General features: G+C 32.5%; 1 long non-coding RNA gene across 1 annotated transcript; it reads left to right on the top strand.

Moving 5' to 3' along the window:
• Nucleotides 1–1,269: 1,269 nt before the first annotated feature.
• LOC114758544 (uncharacterized) lies at nucleotides 1,270–2,017 on the top strand. Its single transcript, XR_003741823.1, has 2 exons — nucleotides 1,270–1,301; nucleotides 1,782–2,017. It is a non-coding gene; the product is annotated as an uncharacterized LOC114758544 (long non-coding RNA).
• The last annotated feature ends 5,654 nt before the right edge of the window (nucleotides 2,018–7,671 follow it).

The raw sequence follows: 7,671 nt of genomic DNA, 5'->3' as shown, positions 1-7,671 counted from the left end.
AGGAATTATATAGTTGAGATGAAGCTACATAAACTAAGAAAGTCATATACTCGTAAAATAGAATGATATAATAGTAAAAAAGTGATAATCAATGATTTCCGTAACGAAATCATTAATATATTACTACTGAGGTATTGAAAAACAAAATTTAATCACACCAGTATGTATATATTGAAGAATGTTGTCATTCTGTATTTCTAAATTATGTATTGGAAAGTAACCAGGCAGAATATTGAAATAACAAATCTTAGTGAGTTTGGGATTAAATACTGTTTCAAATGAGAGGGTAGTCAAATGTTTCCTTACCTGATCATCAGAACTACAAAGAAAAAAGTAAAACTTGTCGATATAGCATTCACCATTCTTCCTTGGCTTCTTGTTGTTCCCATTTTGTGCAATTTACTTCCAAGTTGTGAGTGGTCTTGTTTACAAAATCTGTTTTTTCAAGTCATGGGCAAAACTGTTTACATCATAAGTTATTAATAATTTTGCTGGATGCGAAAATTGGACGTTAGAGAAGGTCCAATTTTCAAGCTTTCAGAAAGCTTTGATTTTTATTTGATTTATTTTCTTTGTTATGTTAACAGGATTTTTTTTTTTGGCCCCTTTACAGTTAGCTAAAATAGATATTTCTGTTTTGACAATCAATCTTTTCCACTTAGAAGGGTTGGAGCTAATATATCCAGTTCTCAACCACATAGTAGAAAGTTTTATCTGCAGTTGTTGGCAAATGTTATTCTTCAGTCATGGAGAAAGATTTTCAATTCCTTAACACTTTTGCCACACAAAAAAAAGACATATCACAATCACTATTATAGTATATACTGCGCTGTTAAACATGGTTTCTTATTATAAACTTTCTTTGCATCTTTTAAGAGTTTCTCTTGCATCTCAGATGACACAAGCTACGGAGGATATGAAGACAGAACAAATACTTATAAGGTTGGTTGTTATTTTGTAGGGATTTGTATCATAAGCGCGAGTATTACAGTGGTCCTTCGTGCTGATTCCTGGCTGGAAAATAGTTATAATAAATTTTATATGGGTATAGATTAATCTTATATGAATAAGATTCCTACCTTTTTCTTTTAAAAAGATCAGCGAGTGGACTTAAATCGATAATTTTTTATACTCGTATATATTTATTTAATTCTTTTCTTAAATAATGCATGAGTTTCTCCAGTCAGAGCTGAAAGAAGCAGACATAACAACTCTTGAAGACGAATATAATGCCCTCATGTCTGACAAAGCTGGAGAAATCGAGTACCAAGTCTTTGGAGGAACAAGTTCAGAAACTCAAGGTGTTACTCCTTCCAATCCTTATTATAAGCACCTAATAACAATTTCCCATAAATTAGTGAACTTAATTAAAATTAATTATTTATTGCAAAATATCAAAATTACCCTCAATAAAATTTATTAGTTAGAGGACTTTGATTAATTAATTAGGAAGTTTTTATATGAGCAAGGGATACTAGCAATAGGTGAAAAGGAATTAATGCGAATAATAAAATGTTATATATATTATGAAACATGCTGGAGAGGGTGTGTATAAGATCCGGAGGGAGAATTATTTATGTGTTGGTAATTTATACAAGGTAGAGAGCTTGCCATCAGCTACAAAGTTCTGATACGAGGTGAAACATGGTGCAAAACATAAATATTAAAGTCAATATTGAGTTGAGTTCTTCAGAATTTATATGAAAAATTGAAAATCGAACTCTCTTGAACTTCCTCGTTGCGTTGATAGAAGTCTCTGATTTTTTTTTTTTTTTTTACAGGAAATCCGTCACGTCGTGAAATGTGCTTGTGGGGAGGAATATCTAGTGGCAGTGAGTAGGTGAATAGAATACAAAAGAAAATGAAACTTCAACAGCAAGTGAAATGATCCTCAATTGTTTGAAGCGCTCGAATAGATAATAATTTTCCAGTTTTGTTTGAGCATTCCTTGTGCTTCTGTTCTGTGTTTCACAAATTACAAGTCTTTCATATGAAATATATCGCAGTTATGCATCTACAGAATAATGCTTGTGTTTAAGGTTAGCTATCCATCAACATTTACGCTCCCACCACTTAAGGGAATTTGTCCTTAGATTCCCAATTATAAGAATTGCACCACAAGAGGATATCGATCTCTTAATGAAATCTTAATTGTATTTAGCCAAAACCACGATCGCATAAGTTTTCAACTTTAAAGAAAATTTGATTCACTCATCGGTCCCCTGAAAATAGCTTATAGCCTTACAAAATAGGTGCCTTCAAGTGGGCAAAAATAATAATATGTTGATTTAAAAGATAATCTCGTGGCAAATTTAAAAGATCCTTAGGTTAATTCAAAATATGCAAGGGATCCTTTAAATTTTTTTAATAATTCATTAAATCCTAAAAAATCCTTAGGATAGGGTCTTTTACTTGTTTTCCCCCATGTGCCCACTTATAAGTTGAATGTCAAGATATCACTTAGCATACCACTTAATGCTTGGCTGATATATCATATCTATTTAAATTTGCTTTCGGATGTTGACATGATAAAAATGAAATAAGATAAACTTTTCATGATCATTAATAAAACGATGACCGGAAAGTACTTTATTTAAATTTTTATCTAGATGTAATTTCTAAACGCATAACAAAACATATTTGAAGAAAAACAATGAGGATTTTATTATTAAAACCCTAATTTTCTTAAGGGAATCTCTTTACTAACTCGATCATTGCCATCCGACTGTTTCATTCATATTGATTTGAATAAAAAATTTATGTTTAAGAAAGAAAAATGTAATTAATATTATATAAGTTTTTTCTGCGTAAAGAAAGGAGTACAATAATTAATCACAGCTTTTACTTTTAATTTTTTTTATATCGTAGTTTATGAAAGAAAAATATTTCATTGATTTGTATGCACGACTCTAATATTTTATATATATTATTTAATGAAAATTTTGGGAAAAAATCACCTATTGAAAATTTTATTGAGGATTGATGAGAAAAACGGCTAAAGTTCTATAGATGGAAAATATAGATACTTTGTAAATTTCATATACTGTACTAGTTTATGTCCTTTTCACTAAATTCTTTTAGGGGTTAAGATATTTTCTCAAGTGCACCCAGTGTTTTGAAATTATTTGTGGTGCAATTTCACTCTTAAAGTTACTAAATTGGGTGCAACCTCATCCAAAACTAAAGCTCAGTTATTTTTAACTATTAACTTGCTAAACCATCAGGAATTTGACCAAATTAATCTTAGGTGGCATATAACAAGCACGTGACCTGGCAATTTTTGAAGTTGAAAAAAAAATTATACTGAGAGGCACGATTGGAAAAGAAGAGGCAGGAAAAAAAAACATAACAAAAGAAAAGGAAGAGGGACATGGAGATATCCAGACTTTCCCAAGCAAATCTAATACAACAAGGATAAGGATCAGATCTGAGTCCATTGGAGATGATGAACAGGTCCGATTAAGGGGAGACAAGATCACAATATTGTATGAGGAGGAAGGTCACCAGATCAACCAGATCTAAATCCCAAGATGCGAACCTAGGATTTGAAACAATCAATGGAAGGTCAGACTCAACTAGATCTAAGTGGCGTGTGCGCCTCTGGCAATGCACAGGACGTCGCCGGACTCAGAGAATCCACTGATTGGAAATTTCACTTTCATATGCTTTGGTTCTGGATCTAGATAAGGAGAGAGCAGAAAAGACAAGAAAGCTTGGGGCTAAAGGTCTGGATCTGACAAAGCTTTCATTTTTTTTTCCCGGATCCTTCATCTTTAATTGTGCGTTTTCTTGAAACTCACTAACCGGTTCGAATCCATCCATGAAAAGATTGTATTATTATCACTATTAGCATGATAATCCATGTAGCTCTCCTTATGAAGATTGGACCCATTTTAGAATTAACTAGTTGCTTCATGCCTTCTCTTCCTCCACCAAGTCGCTTGCTTCAGCCTCTTATAGCTTAAATCTGTTCATTTTCAAAGATTGATGAAGGACTGAAGAATTCGCTGTGATGTCCATGTCATGTACTTGTTATATGCCACCTAATATTAACTTGGTCAAATTCTTGGTGATTCAGTAAGTTAACGGTGAAAATTGACTGAGAGTTAGTTTTGGATGAGATTGCACTAATTTAATAACTTTAAGGGTGAAATTGCACTACAAATAATTCAAAACACTAGGTGCACTTAATGCAGTTAGGGGTGTTCATTTGTCCTATCCGGTCCCTGAGTTCGGGACGGGACGGGACAAAAAAATTTCGGGACAGAACAAAAAAAACGGGACGGGACGGGATGGGATGGGACAGTAACCGGGACGGGACGGGACGGGACCCAGGACGGGGTCGTCCCGTCCCATCCCGGGATTTTTTTCTTTTAAAAATTATTTATTAATAATTATTATTAGATTATTCAATTTACTTATTAATAATAACTCTTATTTTTATGGTGATTTGTAGCTCTTAAGTTGTAGTATTATCTCAAAAAATCTCCTTCCTCAATAAATAATATTAAATTCATTATATAGTGTTTTTTTTTACGTATTTTTTTTAATTATTATTTTTACACCTTTTTATGCTATATAATTAAGCTTTTTACATAATATTTTTTATAATGTTTTTATCTTTAAAAGCCCAATAAAAAATAAGTATTATAACTAAAAAAAAATTCATATAAAAAATTATGATATCTTTTTTTTATAAAAAAAAAAAAAAAACGGAAAAGGGTTCACCGGGACCGGGACAGGCACGGTCCCGTCCCGTCCGTCCTTAAAACACCCTAACCAGTGTGCCCCTTAACCCTTCTTTTAATGGGGATTTCTTTTTTCGGTTTTTCCAATGATTTATCCCTTCCTAGTGTACCGTGGATATTGTGTGGGTCTACATATACATAGCCACACCTCTTTTTGAGCGGCGACCAAAAAGAGTTTATTTTCTCATATAATAGAAATATCTATCAGCACAGTTTTTTTCGAATACATAATTTTTTATTGTTCTAGAATTAAAACAATTCAATAAAAAAAATATTTTAAAACATAGCGAGAGCCCCATCATGAACAGCATAAACAAGTCTAAAAAGTATTAGTTATTAACTAGAATCCTAATATCACCGCATAGATTGTAGGAAAAGAACTAATCATACGATCGAGCTTGCCTGTCTAATTCCATCAGTATCTGTTATCCTAGTAAACCATATATACTATCTGCTGGTTCAAATTTATATAAAATGCTGAGAATAACAACGTTTCTTTGCAAATTTGATGATTAAAAATCATTAAAGCAGCTTGATGATTACCATGTATGACTGCATTCCTTCGATAAGTATAATGTTTTAGTTCGGTTATAATGCACCTCTGTAAACATATGTGTGTGTTACAGGTTCTCTTAATTGGGTAATTAAATAGATACTGATATAAGAGATCAAGTTTCCGTGTGTGTTCTTGTTTCTCGCTCTCTAAAACTTCTTCCATATGAAGAAGCTATCAAGTTATGTCATTATATTCAGATTCAAATTAAGCATTATTATATATAATCATTTGTGTATTATATTTCTCTATTAATATATCTCTCGTATATATTATAATCTTTCATGGTCCAGCATTAATTGCAATTCGGACCATCATGGCTGCTTCATCAATTACTACTTGTGAAGAAAGTTGTAAGTGCGTAACTTGCTGCTTGCCAACGGAGATGTTTCTAGGGATTGCTTCAAAAGTCCTGTCTCAATCACTTGAAGACAGATATCACCTTAAACTGACTTCTAAAAAGACAATGAACATTACAGATGATGACTATGTATACAAGTATGCTTCCCTAGATAAAGTCTCTTTCTTTTAAGAAATCCCACGAGAAGCTTCATTCTTAAGTCGTTGCAGATCAAATGTTAACTTAGAATCTCTACACAGATGAGGCATGGAAACATATTTTGGCAACTTAAAGTTATACACCGGGTTCAATATGATACATATGGCAGCTCAAAAAGGACACAAAAGCTCAATGTACGCTCTTTTCATGGTTGTTCTGATGTGGAACAAATTATTATGGCAAGAAAAACTTGAAGAGGCTTTAGGATACTCGAGATTCTTAAGAAACCAAAAGTGTGTGCATAGGTGTAGGAATGATGTTGCCAAATTTGCTCACTTGTTAATTATTTGCAATGGTGGCCGTTTTGGTCTTAGTAATCGATTTGTTTACTTGTTTCAGGCCAAAAAAAAAAATCTATTTGTTTACTTGTTGCTACTTGTGTCCCAAAGGGAGCGCTTGTGTAATAATCTTGCATGCATAAAGACATGGAGACTCAATCAAAATTGGAAGTTCAATCTTCATGACTGAAGATCCAAACATGTGTGAAAATTGCAGGTGGGATTATGAAGTGCAAGAATTTTACAATACGAAATAGATTTTATGTGATGGGATATGGAATAACGTCTTATTAGAAATTTTAGATATTTCATATACTAGCTATCATTAGGAAATGCTTGGTTTTAATGTTGATTAGGGTGTTATCTTTTATCATGAATTAGCATTTGCATTTAATTTTAATATTCTAGAATGTTCTTGCTTCAAATTTTAAGTGTTAGAATTTAGGCTATAAATAGCACTCAATTCATCTTATTTCGTAGTTAGCCTTTAATTATGAACCGAATATTAGGTATTGAGATTTTTCCTCTTTTTCTTTACTCGTCTCCTTTCCCTTTCTTACTTCCTTTCTCTCCCTCCTTTCTAATCTCTCTATTCTCCCTCTTTTCTTTCTTTCACCTGTCTGTCCTACATCATCATTGTGTGTGTGTGGCTTACTATGTTGTAGTATAGGATTCATGAATCTGTTTGGTGTATAAAATATAAATAAAAACATTTTTTATATCAAAGTTGACTGAGCTACTCTAACAATGACAAAGGAAAATAATTTCAGCATGCATGTTCGAAATCTCTTGATCAACCATGTAACGTGATGATGCCACCTTATTAGAAATCTGAATTAACAATTTCCTTACACAGAATTACCATGTTGTTGGCAGAATGTGATCTTGTGGTCCACCCAATCTGCCAGATAGTATTAATTAGGATAATGATGACTCCCTGAATTAGATTGAACTGACCATCTTTGTGCAATTGAAACAAAGTGGGTTTTTAAACTACGAATGGAGTTCTATCGATAACAAATAGGTCATTTAATATTCAACCAGCCAAACCACAGAGCTTTAGCATCAGCGCAATGTATGAACAAATAATATGTATGTTTATTTACTAAGAAGCTGTTGGTTTACATGGTAGCGACCTCGCCCTCATAAAGAGAAAAAAACAAGTTTGAATATATAAAAAACACACTTGTTAGAAGGGCTATACCTTAACCGTTTTAAACTCAAAAGAGATTAGTCTCAAGTCCAATGCGACTTGGGAATACTCTTGTTTTACTTTTAAAAAAAGTTTATTTATTTAAATTTTATCTATCATATTATAATATAATAATATGATATTATAACGTAGAGAAAACATCCTTAGATATGTAGAATTTCTATCCCAAATGAGACAGTCCTTTTTATTGGAAACAAGGGAGGGAAATGTTGAATATGATGTTGGCAATTTGGGCAGGATAAAGACTAGAGATCAAGGTTGAATTCCATTCCAAGGGATTCCTATTAAAAGGGGTATGCGGTGTAAGATCTGCCACATTA

This window comes from Neltuma alba, unplaced genomic scaffold (genome assembly GCF_004799145.2).
Source record: "Neltuma alba isolate B1F8T4 unplaced genomic scaffold, ASM479914v2 tig00010735_pilon, whole genome shotgun sequence".
In the NCBI taxonomy this organism is placed as follows: domain Eukaryota; kingdom Viridiplantae; phylum Streptophyta; class Magnoliopsida; order Fabales; family Fabaceae; genus Neltuma; species Neltuma alba.
The sequence above is the reverse complement of the archived record's forward strand: the minus strand, read 5'-3'. Positions and strand labels throughout refer to the sequence as shown.